Source organism: Muscardinus avellanarius (genome assembly GCF_963383645.1).
Source record: "Muscardinus avellanarius genome assembly, chromosome: 2".
NCBI lineage: Eukaryota > Metazoa > Chordata > Mammalia > Rodentia > Gliridae > Muscardinus > Muscardinus avellanarius.
The window spans coordinates 162,915,195-162,940,666 of NC_137787.1; positions in this window are offsets into that span (position 1 = coordinate 162,915,195).

Here is a 25,472-nt window from a genome sequence, read left to right on the forward strand (position 1 = left end):
TTGCTCCACTATATACTTCTTCCATGATGTGCTTCCCTCCTCAGAGGCCCAAAAACATATGGCCACTTCATCTTGGACCAAAACCTCCAGAACCACAAACTAAAATAAACATTTTCCTTTAGAAACTAATTGCCTCAAGCATTTTATTATAGTAACTGAAAACTATCGATACAAGATTGAACACAATCAAACTGAATAACAAAAAGATTTGAAAACTAAACATCAACCTGTTCATTTAAAGGTTCTTTATCAATTATAATCTCTTCTTTTCAGAAGAATGTTAATGTGTGATATTTACACTATATTGTCTCTCACATTAATGTATATCATTCTCTCTGAATTGTTTTATTACATCTTTCTTTTTCACATCTATTGTTTCTAAAATTTTTCTGACATTCAAATGACACCTAAAAACATTTATGTGTGTTGATATGTAAATTTATGTTTATAGATATATAAATGATAGATTTTAGAAGCATTTTCATTTATAATTCAAATACACATGAATGTATGTCTCTATATATAGCATTATCGGAGGAGAAAGATGAAAGGGTAGACAAAAATACTAAAAGGAGATAAATTTTGTTCTTTACACTTACATACTCTAGAGAATGACACAGAATTTGCCTATTTTTGACATAATTATTATAGAACATAGCAGCTGTTAATCATATTTCTTAATCTCAAATGCCTGTTAGTTGTATATTGCATTATTTCCTGTGTTTGTTCATTCATAGAGCTAAGCACTGAGTCATAATTTAGTAACATATTAGTGAACAAAGTAATGTGACTTATTTTTTTGTGATAATGGAGATTGAATCCAGAGGCATTCTACCTTTGAGCTATACACCCCAGCCTAATTGTATTTCTTATTTGAAAACAGTGTTGCAAGTCTGATAAGAGTCTTAGTACTTGCTAATGTTAGTCTTGAGCCGGTGATCCTTTTGCCTCAGCCTCCAAAATACTGGAGTTACAAGTATATGCCACCACTCCGGTTTAAATTCTTATGATTTCTACCTTTCAATTGCATCAAATGAAGTTTTACATATTCTACTTCATATATTACAGAAAACAAACTCAGCTCTATGTGGGGTTTTTTTTTTTTCAGTACTGGGGATGGAACTCAGGGGCATTCTACCTCAGAGCTACACCCCTAGTCCTATTTTTTATTCTTTATTTTGAAACAGGGTCTCACTGAGTTGCAACGGGCTTCACTAAATAGCTGAGGTGTCCACAAACCATGATCCTCCTGTTTCAGCCTCCCAAATACTGGGATTACAAGTGTGAGCCACAATGCCCAACTAGCTCCATATCTTTTGACATATTTAATTTCTAAACTTGGTCCCTTGGAAGGATTGTATAATTTATTCTTTTATACAGGGAAAGAAACTATTTTGACTTTCTTATACTTTTATCACTACTTGTTGTCTTTTCTTTCTTTCATACTCTTGAAGAAAAGGTTAGCACCACATTTGTATGTTACAGCATATCACAAGCAATCTAACTATTACTCAAAATAAGGGTAATAGTTTTTTTAAGAAATTCAACAATTCTTTCACCCACAGTCAGTACTTATATTATGACTATTGGTAGCATACATCTTATATGTAGATAATAGATCTGGTATGACATGAACATGTTTAATATTACTTTTAAAATATTTGTGTAAAATCAAAATGATTGTAATTTTGTTATGGTTTTAATGTCTAACACCTCTCCAACATCCATGTGATCATGACTTGGTCCCCTTTGAAACAGTGCTAAGTTGCAGTAGTATTATCTTTTAGAAATGACTTGGATAATGAGGGCTCTGACCTCATCAGTATATTAATCATGAAGAGATTGGTAATTGGAATGGACTCTTGTGAGGTGGTAGAAAGTGTAAGAGATGGGACATAGTAAAAAGTACATTTGGGGTATGATTTCCTATGTCTTGCCATCACTGGCCCTTTCCTCTTCTCTCTGCTTCCTTACTACCCTGAGCTAAGCATCTCTTCTCCATTGTGACCTTACATCATGATGTTCTGCCTGACCTTTTTTTTCTCAAGTATTTGTCACATATTCTTTCTGTATTTTTAAAAGATAGAACTGGAATTCTTTCAATCTCTATGACTTCTAGTATACTTAAAACTCCATTTTTCTTATTAAACATATTCTGTGCTTTGCTAATTCATTCCTCCTCTTTTTTTTGGTACTGGAGGTTGAACTCAGGGTCATTATAACTCTAAAGTACAACCCAGTTCTATGTTTTAATTTTAAAACAGGGTCTCCCTAAATTGTTGAGCGCCTTACTCACTTGTTGAAGGCTTCACTAATTTTCCCAAGTATTGGTATTACAGGTGTGCATGACGATGCCTGGCTTATCTCTTCTACACTATATAATAACATGTGAGAATCTAGAGAAAATATCTCTGCAAATTATAAATTAATTAATATTTCTATGTTTGACTTAATCTATATTTCAGGGATAATGAAAATATTTGTCTTGTAGGATCATTATAAAATTAAATGAATAATTATGTAAGGCACCTAGAAATTATGTAACACACCCAGACACCTAGTATATAGTATGTCTTGGCAACAATTATTAGAAATATTGAAAATAATAAAGTATGTATTATCCTACCACTGCTACTATTTATTTCTGTATTTCTGAGAAATTGTTCCTAACACATCAGGGAAGTTAGTAGTCATTGTTCCTTCATCACTACCAACCTCAATAACATGTATGGGGTGGAAAAACTGGGAAAGGGATAGATAGGTAGGAAAACACACCCAGTTATATGTGCATGTGTGTGTGTATTACTTTGCACCTTATTATGATAATTACAGTTTGCCAATAAATGTATCAAAGAACTATTTTTTGCCTTATCACCTTATACCTTTTTCCTTAACATAGGATCTTTTGCCTTACCTAATTTCATCTGAATTATCTTAATATCATAACCTAACATTTCTTTATTTGGTGTTTTGAGTTAAAAAGTGTGATCCAAATTCTGACTTTGTGAAACCATTAACTTGCCACATCTTGATTACCTGTGTTAATCTCTTGTTAAATGAGAATGATGATAGTATATTTGCTAGAGTTTCTGAAATAAATTAATAAAGTCTTGCCTATATAAGACCAAGCATATTGTAGGCATACTATAAACTTCCATTCTTGCCATGATTTTATGTATCTGTTTTCCAATAAATATTGTTCTAAAAGAATTAAACTAAAAAGCATACATTCTAGTAGAATAGACAGGGACATAAAGAGCTACTAGATACTGCATAGTAAATACTGTATTTGAACTATTAAAATGCTGGTGAGAACATTCATGAGAGGGAAAAAAATCTTTCCTAGGAAAGAGAAAATTTTAAGAAGTTTATTGAAGGAGATAATTATACTTCACACTCTAAATAATTACTCATATCACAGTCATAAGGAAGAATACAGGCAAGCAGCCTCTTCTAGTCAGAGGCAGCAAAAAGAGATAACACATAATAGAGTGGGTGAGACTGAGGATCCTCAAGTTTTCCTGAGGGACTCCAGTATAAAGAATGGGTGGAGAGACACAGAAGAAGATGAAATTAAAGTTCTAGTGTGCTTATGTGTTGTTGATGGACTTACAGATGCAGACTTCTATTCCAGTGCAATGGAGTGTTGTCAAAAGACTCATAAAATTTTGTTAAGACATAATTTTATTATGCTTTGAACTTAACTTTTTAGTGTCATTTCAAAGTATATTAAATCCTTCATTCTTTGATATTTATTGAGTTTCTCAATGTCAGCACTAATGACATTTTACTCATATATACATATACATATATACATATATACATATATATATGTATATATGAGTAAAATATATATATATCCTGTACATTTTTTTCAGATGTTTAGCAGCATCTCTGGCCTCTACCTAGAAATACTAATAATCCTTCCCATCTCAATATAGAAAGAGAAATATCTCGAGACATTGTTGAAGGATAAAATAGTCCCCAGTTGAAAACCACTGTGTCTAAGAGAAAATATTGGGTTGAAACTGCTCATGAAAATATGGAGCCTAAAACTTAATGGAGTTTCAGTTAGACATATGGAAGAATAAATTACGTCATTTTCAGGAAAATGGATGGAAGTAGAAAATATTGAGTTAAGTGAATTTAGTTTAAAGAAGTTAAGGATTGTATGTTTTCTGTCATAAATGAAACTAGATAGAAAATAGAAAATAAAAGGGGCTTCATGATAATAAGTAATGAGACCAGTAGAAGAGTGAAAGGGCACTGGGGGACGGACAAAAGGAGGGAAAAAAGGAGGCTTGAAGAAGGAAACAAAACAAATATTCTTCCTATATGAAGGTGTCACTAACAACATTACAACATTACTAGTATTACAGGAAGGGATAAGAGTGGTAGTGAAATGAATTTATGGGGGAACCACATCGAAAGATGTGAACGTATATGAATGTATCTCCCTACAATATGTAATTATATTGCATCAATAAATTTTCTTTAAAAAGTGCTCTACACAAATAAAAAGAGAATAAAAAGTAAATATGAAGCCTATAATATATACATTTTGTCACTGGAAACATTTAAATCTGTGTATTTTTTTCATGTAACTTTGTTCACCTTTTCTTTCTAACTGTCATTGAGAGGGAAATTGTGATAAACACAGCTAGAATCATCTGCTTAAGAAGTGTTACTCCTATTATGTAATAAACCAAAATGATTTGCAAGAAAAAATAAATAAATGATTGGGTTTTTGTTTTACCTATCTGGGGAATTTAGGTGAATCCTACATCTGAACATCTCACAGATATTTCCTTCTTTTTATATTTTCCTTTTCTTTCTCTTTCCTCTTCCTTTTTCCTTACGTTCTTGCCTTTTTTCTTAACATAAAAATCTAGAAGGCTATGTAGCATATTATATCTTAAGAACAGATAACTTTATGAAAGATAGTTCTTAACCACAAATCATGTTTGATTTCACAATATAGAATATATTACATGCTATACTTTAATAAACAAATAAAATGTAATTTTTATACATTTATTGATGTACAGTGAGGTTCAAAGTAATACAGACCTACAGAAACATATCACTTGCTGTATTTCTCTTCATATACTGTGCCCTACTCCCTCTTCCTCCCTCCCTAGACATGTTAAGTGAAATTGATAGTGAAACCATCTAATATGTACTTATACTGATAATTTGAACTGTTTCCTTTTCTCAAGCCTCTTTTTTCCCTCCCCACCTTTGCCCCCCAATTCACTTTCACTATGCCTCTGGTTTCTCTTCTCATTTGACTGAAGTTCCCTTTGCTTCCTTTTCCTCTACATATTTTTTTATCCTTTGACATATGAGAGAAAATATGTGACCCTTGACTTCTGAGACTTGCTGAACTTACCTAGTATTATATTCTCTAATTTAATCTGTTTTGCTGCAAATAATGTAATTTTATTTTTTCTTATGGCAGAGACAAATTACATTGTGCATATAGACAACATTGTGTTATCTATTAATTTTTTTTTTGCTGGAAACCTTCATGGGTTTCAGTTAGATGTGTCAAACTTGAAGATTTTTTAAAATAAAATTAAATGTACATGGTTTATGTTCTCCCTAATATGTAGAATCTATGGAGAAAATGAACCATAAGAGGGACTCTAGACAAAGAAGGAGAAACTTTAGATGAGTAAAGAAGGTGACCTCAAGGAAGATGGAAGGGGGAAGAGAAAAGCACCCTAATGCACATGATGTATATTCATAAACATATCAAAGTCAGATAATAAACTCAGATACTAAACCAAACTCAAGAAAGAAGGAGGGGATAGAGACTGGAAAGGGCTAAATAAGTAGAGAATCAGAGAAGGGCTAAACGAGTGATGTCTGCATCATTCTGTACTGCATAATGATGTATGAAAACAATTCACAAATAATTACAATATATTTAATAAAATAAATTTATATCATATAAATATGTTTATCTTATATTTTTTACCATATACAAATCATTTTATGGTAAAAATAAGACATAAAATATTAGTTTTATTAAATAACTTGAGATTTTTCTTTTCACTTTTAGATTGTTTCCTTTTAATTCAAGGGGGAATGGGGAGGTGGAATGAGGTTTCATTTATTGTTGTTGTTTTTCTTAAATTATTTTACTGTTAGTATGTATTATTAAATTGTTAAATTATTTCTTTTTTATTTATTTCTTTTTTAAACTTTTTATTGGTGCATTATATTCATACATCATATTGGGGTGAAAAACTTGTGTGTACATACATGTACACATCACTGATTTAACCCCTACTCAATTCCCACCCCATTCCCTCCCCATCTCTCCTTCCCATGCTTGGCTTAGTGGTTGACTTCTATATGTTTAAGTACATTGTGTGTTTTAGAGAATTTCCTTCTTCTCTCTCTCATCCCCTCATTTAAGTTGTCTTGTTTGCTCCTCTTTAGGATTTCCCTTTACATCTAGAATTCCTCCTACGACCCATTTCTTCTTAGCTTTCACATATTAGGGAAAGCATCTGATTTCTTTTTGTGACTGAGTAATCTAACTTAGCATAATGTCCTCCAGTTTCATCCATTTCTCTGAAAACAATGTAATTGAGGTTTATTTAATGGATGAGTAAAATTCCATACATATCCCACAGTTTTGTAATTCATTCATCTGTTGATGGACATCTTGGATGGTTCCATAATTATTTCTTAAAATTATTTTACTCTTTGTATGTATGCAAAATCCATTCTGTACATCAAATATAGCCTGTAGGGAATATTCCTGCCCAATTTGTCAAATTTGAATATTTGTGTTGTTGAAAACCTTTGGAAAACAATAAACTTCTACTTTTGTACATAGCTCAACATTTCAAAAACTCCTAAATTCTTAAGAAATCATATGTGATTTCTGTTCCATCTTTCTATTTTCTGATCTGTATTACCCAGAATTTGTTTCTTGAAGTTATTTTGTATAAAATATTTCCAGGCATTTTTCTCATCTGAAGTTCCATCATTCATTTCAGTGCTCATTACATTTATAGTTTGATTTTTGGATTTATCATTAATTCTCTGTTCTCAAATATTTGTTTGATAAAGTTTCCTAATGGCCCAGGAGAGACTATATTATAAGGTTAGATCATGAGATGTCTGAGTCTTTTGTCAATGATGGTTTGAGGAGAGCTTATTGTATTTCTTAGAAGAGGAAACTGATATCACACTGCTCATCAGTAACTTTTTTTTCCTCCTCTCTGAGGGATTGGCAAATAGCCAGCGAGACACTCAGTATGGTTTTCTATTGATTGTCTTGGGGTTTGCACAACAGTAGACTTTTCTGTCTCTGAAATGATATAAGTCTATTTGGAAGAAGTTTGGAAGAGGTTTGAATTTCCTACAGACTAATAAAAATAAATATACATTTCTTCAGTCAGAAGTAAAATAATAATATGATTGTTTTAAAATCTTAGAAATAATCTAGTTCTGATTAGGATTAATATGAATAGTGTGGTTCTTTCTTCTTCATCACTTTATTAAAAGATGTGCTATTCTAGTTATTTATTTTTTATATTCATGATTACATAGTAATAATAGCAAACCAATGGAGTAGGTAGGTATATCAGACATGATACTCTACTATTTTTTATGTGGTACTGGGGACAGAACTGAGGTTCCTTCCACCTCCTGCTACACCCCCACACCTATTTTATATTTTTATTTGAAACAGGGTTTCACTAAGTTGTGGAAGGCCTCACTAAGCTGCTGAGGCTGGCTTCAAACCTGCAATACTCCTGTCTCAACCTTCCAAGTTCTGAGATGACAAGCATATGCCACTATTCCTGTCTTACAATACTATTTTAATATACTTTTTTGGTGCATTATAACTTTACATCATAATGAGGTTCAGAGTGATAGGAACATACATGCACAAAATACTTGGTATGTTTCTCTCTAGACCCTACCCCACTCTCACCCCCACACTCCCTGTACATGCATAGAGGTGGGCACTGATAATCATGCTTGTGAGCATAGCATTACTTGAACTATTTCCTTCATCAGATCTTACTTCTCACTTCTACCTTCCTCCCCTGAACCCTTTCCATTGCCCCACTGGAGTTTTTCGTCTTTCATCTGAAGTCCTCTTTGTTTACCAGCATCTCTATGGCTTCCACATATGAGAAAAAACATACAACCCTTTAATTTCTGAGACTGGAAATATTACTTAGCATAAAGTTCTGCAGTTTCGTTTATTTTCTTGTGAATGGCATAACTTTGTTCTTTATAACAGAGCAAAATCCCATTGTGTGTACATATTACAATTTTCTAATTCATCTCTTGATGAACATTTAGGCTGGTTTCATAATCTGACTATAATAAATTGTGCTGCTGTGAACATGGGTATATTTAAATAACTGTAATATTCTTATTTAATTTCCTCTGGAAAGATACCTATGAGCTGTACAATTGGGTCATATGATGATTCCAGGCCTAGTCCTCCGAAAAACCTCCACACTGATCTCTGTAGTGGTTTCAGTAATTTGAACTCCCACCAATATCATAGTAGGTCTCTTATTTAAAACTTTTACAAACATTTTGGCTCTTGAACATTCTTTCTTACTCCATGGGTTTTTTATCCTGTGGTTTTGAAATTATTAAAACTTACTCATCCTTCAAGAGCCACTTTCAAATTATAGGTGAGTACATTGTAAGGTAAAAAGTAACAAGAATGTGTTAATGTGTTCCACAAAAAATGATTTCCAGTAGTTATTTTAGTTTAAATTTTACAAAAAGGACTACTTATATTACAAAATAAAAGAAAATCTTTCATTGAATAATAAACTGTCAGATCAAAACAAAAAATTACTGGTTCTTTGCATAAGTTTAATGAAAAAAGTATATTTTTATGCACAGTTTAGAGAAAATTCAATAAGCATTAGAGTTATGTTCAAGAAACAAACAAGATAAAAAGAACATGAAATCTACCTTTCAAAATTACAATTTCAGTAATGATCCTGAAAATCTTTAGATGTAACATATGCACAGAATTCCAAAATATGGAGGAAGTTTGTGATGGAATCTTAACCTCTGCTGACATGTGAGATAGAACCAAACAAGGAAACCAAAAAGGAAGGATGTGTTTTGTATACATTTGTAAATTCAGAAAAAAATCTTGAGACTTGGAGCCCACAGAAGCTGCTTTTCCACTAGAGAAAGCCAGGGTGGTGCTAGGTTCATTTCACATCTTCATATGGCCAAATTTGTTCCCCTAATGAGTTGTCCCACTGCATGGGGAAACAGTGAAGAGGGAAGAGCCTGAGCTTCACTTCCCTGTGTAGATTTGTTTCTTGTTGGAGCAATTGTATGTCCGAAATTGTACAGGTGCGTGGAGCTGGCCCAATGAAAGCAATGCAATGGGAGAGGCATCACATCCTAAAGCACTGGTCCCTTGCCTCCTGGACTTTTAATTCTTTAGCAGTACCAATAGCATAAGAGCCAATCTCTCAGTTTATTATGAAAAAAAAATTTTCTGGATTACCTGTGAATGCTAAACAATAGAAAATAATCCTTAGTGTTATCTAATGATGTAACAATTGATGATTTGGAGTTTCTCTTAAAAATTAATGTGTGTGTATACACATGTATATCCTCTGAAATATTTGTTTATGTGACTTTGACCACAAAATGGGTTTGTGTGATGCACATGACATCGGAGGTGCATCCTTTCCGGTTACTGTCAATTTATAAATACTGTTTCCCTCTATTGTGGGAGTAAAGAAAAAGCATTAGCCTATGTTGCTATGTAAGGATGGAGAGCTTCACTAAATTTATTCCTTGGAAAGACACTACAGATGTTATATTTCACTTCTTTATTTTACAGATAAGAAAATTGAAACTCAAGGAAGTTATAACTATTGTGCTCAAAAGAAGCAAGTAACTAAAACAAGATATTTTGATCTCCTATAACTTACCTGAAAAATGCATCTCTCTTTTTTCTTTCTAAGGAAAAACAACCTACTCAATCTCTAGCTTTTTCCAGTATCACCCTTAAAGCGGAAATTCTATTTTTCAAGGAAATATGAGCTAGAATATATCATTTTGTTGAGAGCACATTACAATAAGGACATTAAGTGGCTTTCAGCTATTACAGTGAGTGCTGAAAAACACAAGTTTAAAACAGTTTTTACTATATGGCTTACATTTTTAATTTTGGTAATTTATTTAAAAAAGATGTGCTGTATTTGATGCTATCACATTTATTCAAATGATATATGGACATATAATTATAATAGCCAAAAATGAGCATGAAGGAATCCTGTGGTAATGAAGTGGTTTTTAAATTCAAGGCTCTGTTAGTGGAGACGCACACTGGTAGTGGGTACCGATTATAGCTCATATTCCACTTCTGTCTCCATTGTAACTTTCTCTTAGTCTTTAAAGAGCTCTTTTCTCTGTCTAGACATAATTAAAGAGGAGTTATAATTGCTCCAAGATCACCTTCATACTCCTCAAGTCCAAGAGAAATTATTTTGTGCATAACTGTATGAACTTTGGTCTCGGTGTTTATTTTTATTTTCCAACATTAAATTTTATATCTCTTTATATATCATTGACAGAATAAATTCAAATTCTCTTTTTTTGTGAGTGCTCTTTACTTTTCTCCTTCACGCCTACTTCTACTTCATCATAGCAATTTCGTAACAATTTTTAGGCTAGTATATTATTTTATCTCAGGAAATAAACTGAAAGGTTGCAAATAATGAGTTCCCTTTTATAAACCTATTCATAATGCAATAAACACAAATAACATCTGAATTTTTATACCTCCAAATTTCAATGAAATCACTTTATTACTTATTTTTTCTTCAAGCTCAGTATTCTGCTATACATGAATAAGTACATGAATAAGATGGCGACCGAGAAAAGCGGGGCTTAAGAGCCCCGCTAACAACCAATCTCCATTACCACAAAATCAGCGCCTTTCATAGCCAGAAAACACCATCACCAGAGAAACAAAAAAAATCACCAGGCTCCAGAGAGAAAGCAGACTGAGAACAGAGCTCAGAGCCACAGAGGAGATACATCGGCCTCACGCCCGAGGATGCGGCAGAAGCGCCATACTGCCAGTGGCAGCGGCGAGTTCACCGGAGGGCTACAGCAAGCCAAGGTGAGCCGCTGTGGAACAGCCAGGCGGGATTTTTCATCGCAGGGAGCATCTAAAGCTCCCAGTGGCTGAGCTCAGCACACGCTGCAGGGACTCAGAGTAGAACTCAAAACCAAGAAGAAATAAGCCATCCTCACGGCCGAGGGCATATCAGCGGCGCCATATTGCCACCGGCGGCAGCAGCAGCGAATTCACCTAGTCCAGTACAGCTACATCTGCGAACTCAAGAACAGTGAGTCAAATTGCGGGCCACAGAGAAGAAATCCCAGTACTGTACTCCCTGGGACTTGACCCAGTGGGGGAGTGGCAGTGGCAGAGATATCACACCATAGGAGAACGTGCAACCTGGCACCCCCCCCATAGTTTAAAGCAGCCTCTATCGACTCCCTGTGTCGGAGACTCTGTGATACAACCCAGTAAAGGAGTAGTGGGGTCTATGAGATGTTAAAGAAAATATATTATTGTAAATAGTCATAGGATATTATTAACTGCTTTTACAAATAACTTTCTTTGTGAAGTTTAAAAGAATTTATATTATTTTTATTGTATCTGATAACAAATGGTGTTTAAATTAATTATTCAGAACCAAATAAATGATAACTCTCCTAGTCAAGACCTGAACAATGAATTTATTTTTTTTCACATGGAATGTTCTATTGAACAACAATTATGAGATTTTTTATGAATCTATATGACAAAAATTTTTGTTTCATAATAATTCATGTCCCAAAGGCATGAATTTGGGGCCAAACTCTCAGTAAAATAGCATTATTTTAGTATAATTTCCTTATTTCTTCCAAAGTTACCTTAAAATTATGAAATGTACTTTGCTCTGTTATATATTAGTTAAGTATTTAATAATTTCTATAGTAATTTTTTACCCAGGGAGTTCAAGTTTATACTATCTGGAAAAGAAATATTGATCTTCCCATTTATTTCAAATCATAACTTCTATTTGTAGTTTTCTCCTCATTTTTTCCTAATCAACAATCTCATGAGGTGTATCTAAGTGACATTAATTACTATATGTTTTTAAATTTTTAATATTTTTTGGTAAAGTACAGTACTTCTGTATAATTACTAAATAATTACAATGGATTTTTGAAAATCAGTTTAACCAGTCTTCAAGATTTTTACTTTAGCCAGCACAGTAAAGACATAAAATGCATCTTCCTCACTGTGCCTCCTTGATTTACTTCGGAAATCATAGGGAATTGAAAGGAAAAAAGACAATAGCAGAAAAATACACACATTTCTGGTTTTAAAGATATGAAAAATATTGATACAATATTTATTATTTAGAAGCAAAGAATTTTAAGTATTTTTTATAATTAGCTATTTGTGGGACTTAAATAACTTAAATCATGATATAGTTGTTCACTTTAAACCACTATCAAGATGTATTTAATGTATGTTACAGCATTCTCCAAATACACAAGGTGGAATTCATGAAAGTAGTTTTATACTTAAATGTATGGAATATAAACATTCCTCTTGCAAGTGCAAAAATTTAAATTGCTCATATTTATCATTTTTTTTTTTATGGTACTGGAGGTGGAACCCAGAGGCTTTCTACCTCCAGGCTATACTTCCAGACCTTTTTTATATTTTATTTGGAAACAGGGTCTCACCAAGTCGCCGAGAGCCTCACTAAGTAGCTGAGGCTGGCTTTGTACCTGCGCGATCCTCCTGTCTCAGCCTCTCAAGCGCGGTGATTACAAGCGTACGCCACCATGCCTGGCTTTATTCATCAATTTGTAGTATAGCATCATCATTGGTCTTTATAAGATGCAACTTTTGCTTCACTATTTATATCACTCACTTCATACATATTCTTATTCATCTTTCTCACTTCATTGTGAATAAACTTTGAATCACAATGTACATACACTTATTTGTCTAAATTTTTAATATAGATTGAAATCATTAAATTCAAATGAATGTGCATGTATGGTTGTTTTATATGCATATATGCATGTGTGTATTTATGTGTGCTTGTAGAAGATTAAAAACAGTTTCATCGGACTTCCGGGAAGATGGCGACCAAGAAAAGCGGGGTTTAAGAGCCCCGCTAACAACAAATCTCCATTACCACAAAATCAGTGACTTTCAAAGCCAGAAAACAATATCACCAGAGAAACAAAAAAAATCACCAGGCTCCAGAGAGAAAGTGGACTGAGAACAGAGCCACAGAGGAGATCCTCATGCCCGAGGACATGGCTTCAGGCCCTAGGACGTGGCAGCAGCGCCATACTGCGGCACCGGCGAATTCACGGGATGGCCACAGCAAACCGAGGGGAGCTGCTGCGGAACAGCCAGGCGGGATTTCTCGGCGCAGAGGGCATCTAAAGCTTCCAGTGGCTGAGCTCAGCACACGCTGCAGGGATTCAGAGTGGAAATCAAAACCAAGAAAAAAAAACGCCAGCCCCATAGCTGAGGGCGTAGCAGCGGCACCATATTGCCACCGGCGGGAACAGCACCGAATTCACCAAATTGAGTAGAGCTACATCTGCGTACTCAAGAACAGTGAGTCAAATTGTGGGCCACAGCGGAGAAATCCCAGTACTGTACTCACTGGGACTTGACCCAGTGGGAGAGGGGCAGTGGCAGTGATATCACACCATAGGAGAACGTGCAACCTGGCACCCCCCACAGTCTAAAGCAGCCTCTATCGACTCTCTGGGTCAGAGACTCTGTGATACAACCCAGTAAAGGAGTAGTGGGGTCTGAGATACTACTGACTCGAGATCCAGAGCCCCTTAAGTGAAGTCATAGTGACCCAAGGGAAGAACCCAGAGAAGGCACAAACTTCCGAAATCATGGGAAAGAGGAATAATACTGGAGCAATGAATGCTCACAACACCACAACATCAGAACCCGATAAAACAGAAAATCAGAGATTTCTAGAAGATCAAATCAGGAAAATAACTGTAGAAATAATAGAGGTGCTTCGAAAAGAACTCAGAGAGAGCCAAAAAGAGATAAAGGATGCAATAAATGAAGTAAAGGCCTCAATTCAAAGCACAAACAACCGATTAGACCACATGCTCTTAGGTGATCATTCCAAAAATGAACGCATAGTTTCTAATCTAGAAAAAAATATCCAACAGCAGGAATCTGACATTGAAGAAATATGGGCCCATTTTAAGAGAGCTAACCTAAGAATAATTGGAATAGAGGAGGGAAAAGAAAGTGAAACCAAAGGGATCAACAATCTCTTCAAGGAAGTAATAGCAGAAAATTTTCCAAACATAGAGCAAGAGGTTGATACACAGATCCAGGAAACTTATAGAACTCCCTTTAGATAGGATCGGAGAAGAGGATCCCCATGCCACATAATTGTCAAAATGACCAATGTGGAAGCCAAGCAGAGAATCTTAAAGGCAACAAAAACAAAGGGCCAAGTGACATTCAGAGGCAAACCAATTAGAATCACTCCAGACTTCCCAAACCAAGTCATGAGAGCCAGAAGGGCTTGGAGTAACATATTCCCAATTCAGAAAGAAAACAACTTCCAGCCAAAAATTTCCTACCCAGCAAAACTTTCTATCAAATTAGATGGAAAAATAAGAAGCTTCCATGACAAACAGAAACTGAAGGAATTTATGTCTTCAAAACCAGCGCTAGAGAAAATACTCAAAGAGATTAACTACAAAGAAGAAATAGGTAATACACACCAGAACCAGAGAAACAAGATTTTCCATCCAACAGACAACTAAGATTGGTTATCTGTGGAGATTCATTATTTATTTTAGTCTTTTACCTATCTCTAAATTGTATTGTTTGCCTTTATTGTTGTTCATTTTTATGATTTCTAGTTGGAATATTAATATACCTTCAGATATAGCATTTGGAAATATTTTATCCAATTCTATTAGTAACTTTTAACTCTGTTTACATTGTCTTTTGATATACAATAATTTTTTATTTTTTAGGGAGTTTGTATACTCTTCTGTTGCCTGTGCCATTGAAATCATATCCAAGAAATCACTCCAAATTTCAATGTTGTGAGGTTTTATGACCCAGATTTTCTTCTAAAAGTTTATAGTCTTAACATTTATATTTAGGTCTTTTATCTATTTTGAGTTAATACTTGTATATGGGATTAGGTAAGGGTCCAATTTTATTCTTTTCCATGTAATTATTATTTTTCAAAAATATTTGACAAGGTTTCCACCAACAAATGTTCGTGGAAACCTTGTCAAAAGTAACTTGACAATATAGGGAAGAATTTAGCTCTAGGCTTGTATTTTACTCCAATGGTTTATATATCTGCCTTTAAAACAGTACTACACTGTTTCAATTATTGTAGCTTTATATGGTTTGAAATCAGAAAATATATATCTTCTAGCTTTGTTCTTTTTCAAGATCATTTTGTGATATTCCATATTAGGATAGATTTTTTTTCTGAAAAATAAATATATAAATATTGATAGTTTCACCTAAAAAATAGAAAAAAAATTCTCTGGTAAGAAAGAAAGCAAAAAGAAATATTGAAATGTTATCTTTAAGTCATCAAAAGCTTGGTATCAGACAAATGAAACTGTTATGTGAGATTATCATTTTTAATTTTGGATAAATTGCTATAATACTAGATGTCAACCACTAAGCCAAGCATGGGAAGGAGAGATGGGGAGAGAATGGGGTGGGGATCCGGTGGGGGCTGACTGGGTGATATGTGCATGTATGTCTACAAAAGTTTGTATCCCACTATGATGTATGAATACAGTGCACCAATAAAAAATTTTTAAAAAAAGGTATACAATTACAATGCACCAATAAAAGTTTATTTTTTAAGTAGAGGAAAACTTTTCAATTGTGTTATCTTGTGTAAATTCTTTTACTTTTCACAGGCTTTTGCACTTCTTAAAAATAGAAGGAACAAGTCTACATTGTCTTTAGTATATTTTTGCTCCTTGATTTATATTTGAAATTATATATTCTTGACAAGTTTTCAGCTATACAAGCAATAGTTTATCTCTTTTCATTCACTAATATCTGCCTTGCTGGATTTGTGATGTTTGACATTAACATATGCATAAGTATAGAATACCATTTTATACAAAATTAATTGTGATTTGAATAAGGCCTGATATAGAAATAAAATTAATAATAAAGTCACAGTAACTTAAATTAGTTTTACATAGGTATAAAATGCAAAATATCAATAATGATGATTTTAAATGATAGAAAAGATAATTAAAATTCAATATCACTTATAATCTAATGTCTCTAAAATAAAAATTGATAATATTCAAAATATATTTTCTTTCATTCTTCTACCATATATTCATGGAGCAAATAATTATTAAATACCCATTGATTTTTGTTTCATTTTTGTGGTACTGGGGATGGAATCCAGTGGCATTTTACCTCCAAGCAACACCCCAGCCCTATTTTTAATCTTTATTTTGAAACAGTGTCTCACTGAGTTATAAAGGGCCTCACTAAGTAGCTAAGGCTGTCCTTGGACCTCGATCCTTCTGTCTCAGTCTCCCAAATTCTGAGATTACAAGTGTGTGTCACCACAACCACACCTGGCTTTTTCTTTATCTCTCTCTCTCTCTCTCTCTCTCTCTCTCTATATATATATATATATATATATATATATATATATATATGATATTATATATATATGTATTATAAAATAGAACTTCTGAAGTTCTATTTTTTCTTATTTGATATTTTGTAATTATTGAAACTTTCCTAGATTATTTACTACTAAATTTTATAACATGCTAGTACTGACTTAATTTTATTTTTCTTCATATTTTTTATTAATATTTCCATACTAATTATTTCTATTGCTATGAAGTTTATTAGTCCCTTCTTTATTCACAAACTAAATAAAGACTCACATGTAAGTATTCAGTATGTATGTTTACTTATTTTGATTGTATTACTAATATATTTTTCAATTAGAGTTAAAAGTGTCTTAAAATAATACAAATCGAATTAGTTTATATTGTTCTCATCTCTTTAAGAAATTAATTTGGTCCTATATTGAATCTTCAAATATATTTAGGTCATGATTTGAGATACAGAAACATAACATTAAACTATTTATCCTTTGATCATCTTGTTTTCATTGTTACAACTATATAGCTTTTTGTGGCATTTTAAGTTCTTGTCCAAAACCTCATTGCCCTTCATTGAAGAATAAATTGAAATTTTTATATTGCTATATATTATTCATATTTTTAAAAAAACTTTAAGATTTTTCAATTTTTTGCAATTTACTTTCTGAGAAATTACGTTCAAAGTAAGATGAATTTTAGTAAATATGGTTTTAACAATGACATCATATTTTGGAAGGATGGAAATATATTCTTATTTGAAATAAATATAAAACACATTTTTAGAGGAATCCCTAAAGTTGATCAGCTACATAATACATAAAAAACATTTGGGTACTGAAAATAATTGCTTATAGTCCTCAAACGTCAGACAAAAACTACTTTAATGAAATTTTAATTTTTTCTAACTAATAAAATGCTGCATATTATTTTCTGCAATTTATATTTTATAATAATATGTTTTAATTTTTTCCCTAAAAATGTTAGCCACACTTCCCATAAAAAATTTCTAAGAAATGTTTCTGACAGAAATTAATGCTGCAAGGCCAAACGTAGTGGCTCACGCTTGTAATCTTTGGGAGGCTGAGACATGTTGATGCCGGTTCAAGGACAGCATCAGCTACTTAGTGAGGCTCTTTGCAATTCAGTGAGACTCTGTTTCAAAAAAAGAATAAATAATAGGGCTGGGAGTGTAGCTTTGATGTAGAATGCCTCTGGGTTCAATCCCCAGTACTGCCAGAAAAAAAAAAAAGAAATTAATGCTGCAATGAATTGGAGCATTAAAAACATGTTATAATTATGTATTTATTCTAAATAAAATATGTATACTTAATAAAATACTTTGCTTCCTAAAGTTTCCAAATAATACTTGATATGTATTATACATATGTTTTGTATATATTAAAATTTAAATATGATGTGCTTATACACATTTGAAAATATAACTTCTGGGTAGATTCTTGAGGACAATATTAAAAATATATACCAAATAATCTATTTAAAATAGAACTACTATTACATGCATTCATCAGGAAAATTACTGATTTTTAAGAATATTTGTTAATTAATTCTTACAGTTCTCTTTTATGAATACTATATATATTCTGATATTGGCCATGATTCCCTAAAGAATCACATATTCTCTAAAGGAAGAATTTCTGTGTTAGAGTTACTTAGTCTCTTTGGAGGTAGAAATAATCTGTAGTTCAAAAACATAAATGATCCAGCTGTTTAAAGAGCATGCCCAAAGTACTCCTAAGGAGTCCTATCTTTTATGAAATGGCTGGACTTCTCTGAAATAAAATATGGTGTTAGTTCAAGAACAGAGAAGCGGAAGTTTCTTTTAAAGATTCCCAAGCATGCTCCTCAAGAGGTTGAATTTTAAAGTCAGTGATGTATTTCTCCTCTACTCTCAGCATGACCTCAGAGACAGTCAGACTGCTTTAAAGTTTTAACTTTGTTAAAGAGACTTAGAAGTTTAAAATAGTCCAACAGGAGGCCTGAAAGTGGGAGGGCAAATGAAATATTTTCAGGGTTGGACTCACTTTGAAGCAAAACATGAATGGTATTAATAGTGTAATAAAATCTAATATCAAAGGCTCTGTGATCAGAAAAAAATTTAGTTAAACTTGAAAGATTTTGATTATTAGGGAAAGTAGTGCACTTACTTACAAGACTTTTATTATCACGCAAGTAATAATCAGCCACAATAATCTTATCAGTATAACTTGCACAAATGCAGTGCAGTTATCACAAGGACATAGATAATACTGGCAAATTTATACATAGTTTATGTATTCTGCTGAACACATTAAAATATGGCTAAATTTTTTATAATACTCTAAAAGTAGTATGCTTTTATAATCAAGTTGTTAATTAACTTAAAAGATATCTAGATAAAATAATGTTCATTCCAAGAAAATCATAGTATCGCTTTGCACAATTAAATGTGCTTTAGGCCTGTCTTTAAACTGGAACGAACATTTTTTTATTAACTTGTCAATTTAATCCAGTTGAACTGTCTCATGAAGACTTCAGGACTATGTAAACTGAGATGGAAAATTCAATAATGGGTAACAGGATCTTAAATTAATAACATAGAAAGATATGCATCCTGTTATATAAAAGGACAGTTAATTAATTTAATCTATTCATTTAGTATTTATTTTAAAAGTTTAATATTCTAGAACACTGTCAGCTTTCTGGGTTTTCAATCTACATCTACATTAATAAATCTAAGCCACAATTATAATTTGTGCCCTCTATTCTTATCTCTTAATTTTTAGTATTATATAATTTTTGCACATTTTTGTCTCATATCTTTCCTGTGAGTAAAAATAAAATTAAACTTTATTGTAAGTTTGTAAAAAAAATTGTTAAATGTTTTCATTATCTTCTTACACAATTCCTGTATAGACTTCAATGGTGAATTCTGGCATCAGTGTTAAATTCAGTGTTATTGTCTTAATTCAATTGTCAATTGTAAAATATTTTTTGTCTTTTATTATTTTATTAATATGCTTTTAATGATGCATTATAGTCTCGTCAAAATGTAAATTATAAGCCAGGTGTGGTGGTACATGCTTGTAATCCTAGCATTTGGGAGGCCAAGACAAGAGGATCGCAGGTCGAGGATAGTCTCAGCTACTTAGTGAGGCCCTTTGCAACTCAGTGAGACCCTATTTTAAAACAAAGAATAAAAAAATTAGGGCTGGGGTGTATCCTGGAGGTAGAATGTCCTGGTTTTCATCCTCAGTACTGAAATAAAAAAAGAAAAAGAAAAATTGTAAATCATGTTGACAATGACATACATGCCAATAGCACTTGGTGAACCCCCTCACCCTCGACTTCCTGTCTCTCTCCTTCCGTATACAGAGTACTGAGACTGATGTTGATATTTTCACATATGTACACATAATCAATGGTTAATAATTCTATTAATGAACTTTATTCTTCTCCCTTCACTTTCCTTAGATCATTTACTTGGCTCCATTGAGGTTTTTCTTCCATTATCTGGAGTCTCTTTGCCATCTCAATTACTCCCTAGCTTGTGCATATTAGAGAAACATATGATCTTTCACTTTATGTGACTGGCTAATCTCACTTTACATAATGTTCTCCAGGTCCTTCCATGTTATTACAAATGACATAATTTTGTTCTTCTTTATTGCTGAGTAAAATTCCATGTGTGTATTTCCCAAGATTTTAATTTAATTTAATTTTATATCCCATAAGTATAATCCATTCATCTATTGATGGATAACTAAGTTGGTTCCATAATTTGGCTATTGTGAATTGTGCTGCTATGAATATGGGTATTCATATTTTACTGTAGTTCTCTGATTTTGGCTCCTTTAGAAAAATATCCAGTAATGGTATAGCTGGATTATATGGTGGATCCATTTCTAGTTTTCTGAGGAATCTTCACAGTGATCTCCATAGCAGATAAATTAATTTGCAATCCCATCAACAGTGTAGAAGAGTTTCAAATTCCTCACATCCTTGCGAATATTTATTGTTTTTTGACTTCTTCATGACTGCCATTCTGAATGGAGTTATGACGAACAAATTTATAGTACATTTTTTATTATTATTTATAGTAGTAAAGTTACAAAGTAAGGCGAAATTAAATTATAAAATACTGAATCACTATACTCAAAGAAAGAAAAGAATTAGTTTATTTGTAGCTTCTGTTTTTCTGTTTCTGCTGAAAGAACTTTCAAAACACATAAACATTACAGATATATAAACTATATATATATATATATATATATATATATATATACATACATACATACATACACATACATCTATATGTTTCTGAGTAATATTAAACTCATATCTCACATTTAAAGGAAGATTATTTAACACAGGTATATTCTCTGTAAAACATACTACATTCTTCTGACAAATTAGTAAATATACAGAGAACTTCAGTGTTTCTCTTGGGGGACAAGCTAAAAAAGAAACCCACAAAGATTTGCAACTTATGGCATTAAGTAGACCCTGACGAGAATAATTGTTAGCAATGTGAGAAGTTAAACAGGAAGACAAAGCAAACCCCGACTTAGGACTTCAGATGGGAACATGTATATATAGTATCTCAATTCATTTTTCTCTGAACACGTGAATGTCCATTAATAATTGGCAAAGTATTACAAGTCATTTCAGAGTTAAAAATAACTTTAAGCAAGTAGGTAAATCCCAATACAAAATCTTTAGATAATGTGGTGAGGATTGACTGAACTTGGTAGGCATTCAGTTAGACAGACACAGTCAATTAAAACCCTGGTCTGTTTATTTTTTCTATTTTCTTAAAGACCTTTACTTTTTTTAGTTTAATATATGGGAAATCTGATGGAAGGTCATAAGTGTTTTGAATTGAAGTTCTTCACTCTTTCCATAAATATTTACTAAGTAGTGACTTTGCATTTATCATTTTTATATTTTCTGTGTGTATGACAAGGATCAAATAAAAATTTGCACTCCTTGGCGATCACAAAAATACTGTTGAAGAGTATGACCAAACACAAAGATTATTAGTACCAGGTGCAATGATGTATAGCTGTAATCCCAGTACCTGGAGGCTGAGATACAAGGATCACAAATTCAAGGCCAGTGGGCATTACCTTAGCCAGACCCTGTTTTAAAAAGAAAAAAAATAGAAAGGGATGGAAGTATATCTCAATGATAGAATGTCCTTGGGTTCAATCCCTATTATTATGGGGGAATAAATGAGTGGTAGCATAATAGTGCTTTAAACTGGAAAGTCCAGGATGCAATTGAAATACATAAAAGAGGCATCCAATGTATAACAGTCTTACAGGTGAATAATCATCAGTGAACATGCCCTAATATTGAAATTTAAAAAATGTAAATTTAAAAATTATCAAGTAGGAGCCAGTCATGGTAGGGCACACTTGTAATCCCAGCATTTGGGAGGCGGAGACTGGAGGATCTCGGTTTGCAGACAGCCTCAATTACTTAGCGAGGCCCTTTCACAACTCAGTGAGACTCTGTTTAAAAAAACAAACAAACAAACAAACAAACAACAAAAAAAAAAAACTAGAAATAGGGCTGGGGTGAAGCTCAGAAGTACAATTACCCTGGGTTCCATCCCGCAAACCAAATATAATCAAGTAGAAATCAAGTGATGTGTCATCCTTGGAGAAAAGGATAAAAATAAAACACTATGTCCCTGAAATGTCTCTTTTTGCTCTAAAAAAAATACCCAAAAATGTTAATAAATCTGGGCCACAATGTCCAGGTATATATCATCTCCAATGACCCTGGCTTTCTTTTATGTATGCTGGGACGTGGGCAAGTTATTTTTGTCTGTGGAAAGCTTCATTTTTGGATGTATACCAAGCTGCTTGGGATACTGGTCATAAAATGGCCCAAAGTTAGCTAAGCTAATGATGTCACTGCCTTTGTAGCCCAACTCATAAACTCCTTTCCCTTTGGTAGCCAGCACACAGCAGAGAACCAAAGGACAGTTGGCACCGGTCCAGCTGACAGCCTCTGGATGAAACATCACGATCCACGAAGGCACTGAATTCAGGTGAAGCACTCAGTCACAGTGAGTAGGGGCAGTGCACCTACCCATCCCACCACGGTTAGATCTTCCCAAAAAGCATTTTTCACGGAATATTGTGCTTCACTTTCCCTCTCCAGGTGTCTTCCCTGATCTCCTGACAACTATTCCACCTCTCTAGAACAACTATTGTGTAGACAATACAAACCAGCATGGTAAACAAAGACATATATTCACTGGTTTAGAGGTGAAGGAAATAAATTGAAAATAATTTAGCAGGTTTTGTAGGGAAGTGAAAGAAGAAATGTTTATGAACTATGAACAAATTGAAATAGGGCTGGGTATAAAGGAAATGGTGATATAAATTAATCTAGAAACATAAGCAGAAGCTAGATCCTTAGAAATATTATGTTTGGTTTGTTGAAGAAGTTGTAAATGTTTTCTGAGAGCCAGAAAAAATAAATATATAAGAAATATGAGTGGAATGTATGTTTATAATGATATTATAGTTCTAAATGTGAGATCTATTGGGGATGTGGTGTTTGGGAGTAAAACAGTCACCCAAAGTAAGGAGATTTGTTGAGGGGCTATTCCAGTAATCCTTTTTAAGATGATGTGAGTTGGCCTGAGGATAGTGACAATAAAGATCAAGAGAAATAAATGAATTTCACAACTAGTTGGGAGTTGGTATCCACCAAAATTGGTGATTGATTATATATGGGTGGTGGTTTTAGGATAGGCATTCCTCTTATGTCCTCATGATTGTTCATGGAGAAAGTCAATTTTTAAGTTGTAATAATATCTCCTTCCAGACAAAAGGCAGGGTTGCTTGCCACTCATAAAATATACAAACTCAGTGTCTACTGTTCTTACACAATCCATTTCATATGCAGGTATTTCAGTACTATTCTTCACTCTTCTGTAAACCTTAAGGTCATGAAGAATTGGTGGACACTTAAAGCCCTGTCTACTATCTTTTGTCTTAATTAAGAAAGTTCTTTGTCTTTGACTTAGGAGTAACCAGCCCTTTACCAATATTCATGAAGTAGTAAAAGACTAATTTGCTTGGTTGCAAGTACGGTAAATTCCAAGATTCCTCTGAGATACTAGCCATAATTAATACAGAAGATCAGAAAAATTATTGTATCTGTCTTTGGGCTGAAGATAACTAGAATGGGGGATTGAAGAATAGAGAATGAATATAAATTAGAAAGAAACAAAATCTGTTTTAGAATTGTTTAATTTAAAATCTTGAAAAATACTTAAACACAGAAACCCAAAAGAGAGTTACACATGAACATCTGTAGAAAAGATATTTTTCTTTCCTTTCCTTCCTTCCTTCCTTCTTTCCTTCCTTCCTTCCTTCCTCTCTTTCTTTCTTCTTTTTTCTTTTTTTCTTTCTTCCTTTTTTGTTTGTTTCATAATACTGGAGAATGAACTCAGAAGCATTCTACCTCTGAGCTACACCTCCAACTTGCTGCTATTATTACTATTATTATTATTATTATTATTATTATTATTACTTATTATTAGTTTGACTGGGTGTGGTACTGGAAATTCAACACAGGGACATTTTACCTCTGACTTACATAAGGTACACACCTAGTTCTATTTTATTTTTATTTGGAAACAGGGTCTCACTGAGTTGCAGAGGACCTCACCAAATTTTCAAGATTATCCTTGAGCCCACAATTTTTGTTTCAGCCCCCCCCGAATACTAGTATTATAGGCATTCACCAGCTTGCCTAACCTTTTTTTTTATTATTTTTAATTTGAAACAGGGTCCACTAAGTTGTAAGTTGCTATGGGCCTTGCTAAGTTGCTGAGGCTGGCTTCAAATTGGTGATCCTCCTGTCTCAGCCTCCCAAGTACTAGGATTACATGTATGTACCACCTGACTATAATTTCTTAAAAGCAGTTAATAGTACATTTGCAATGTCTTTTCTGTTCTATGTCTTCTAAGATCTTTATCAAATGTTTTCTTCTTTTTTTATGAAATTAAAATATCTTTTTAGAAAATTAAAAAAGAAAATGCAGAAAATATTTTATTGATAAAAATCTTACATTTGAAACTTGCAACAAAATTCTATACTGTAAAAGAGATTTAAGCTACCCACACCTCTGCCTCTGAGATTTAACTTACCTTTAATCTGTTATGTTTTATATCCATGCTTTATTGTCTTTGTAACTTATGGCAAGCCTTTAGAAAAGCAATTGTGTCCTTGAATATACATTTTTTACTATATAGAGACCACTCAGTAATCACAGTCATGCCATAATAATTTTTTTTTAAAAGTTTTCTTTCTGTCTTGCACATCTTTACTATGAAAATTTTGTAGTTAAAGTATTTATTAGTTGAGTTTCTCCCTCCAAATTCTCAATGTAATTGCATCTTTTGTCTTCCAAATAATTTAGTCAAAATTCAAATATAATTATTAATAAAGATAATAGCACAAATAATTAAAATAAATACATCTAAATATATGATATATTCATGGAAACTATCCTTTTTGTACTTTTAATAAGAAAAAAATTCTTCCTATCAGCTTTTTTATTAATATATGTGTGCTAGCAAAAGAAGAAATATTTAAATAAACTTCTGGATAAGTCACATAAAAATTGCTTATCAGAAGAACATAAATATTGATTCCTTATGAAGATTAATGTTCATATTTTTGTTGTTAGCAAAAACCTACAATGAGCAATATAAAAT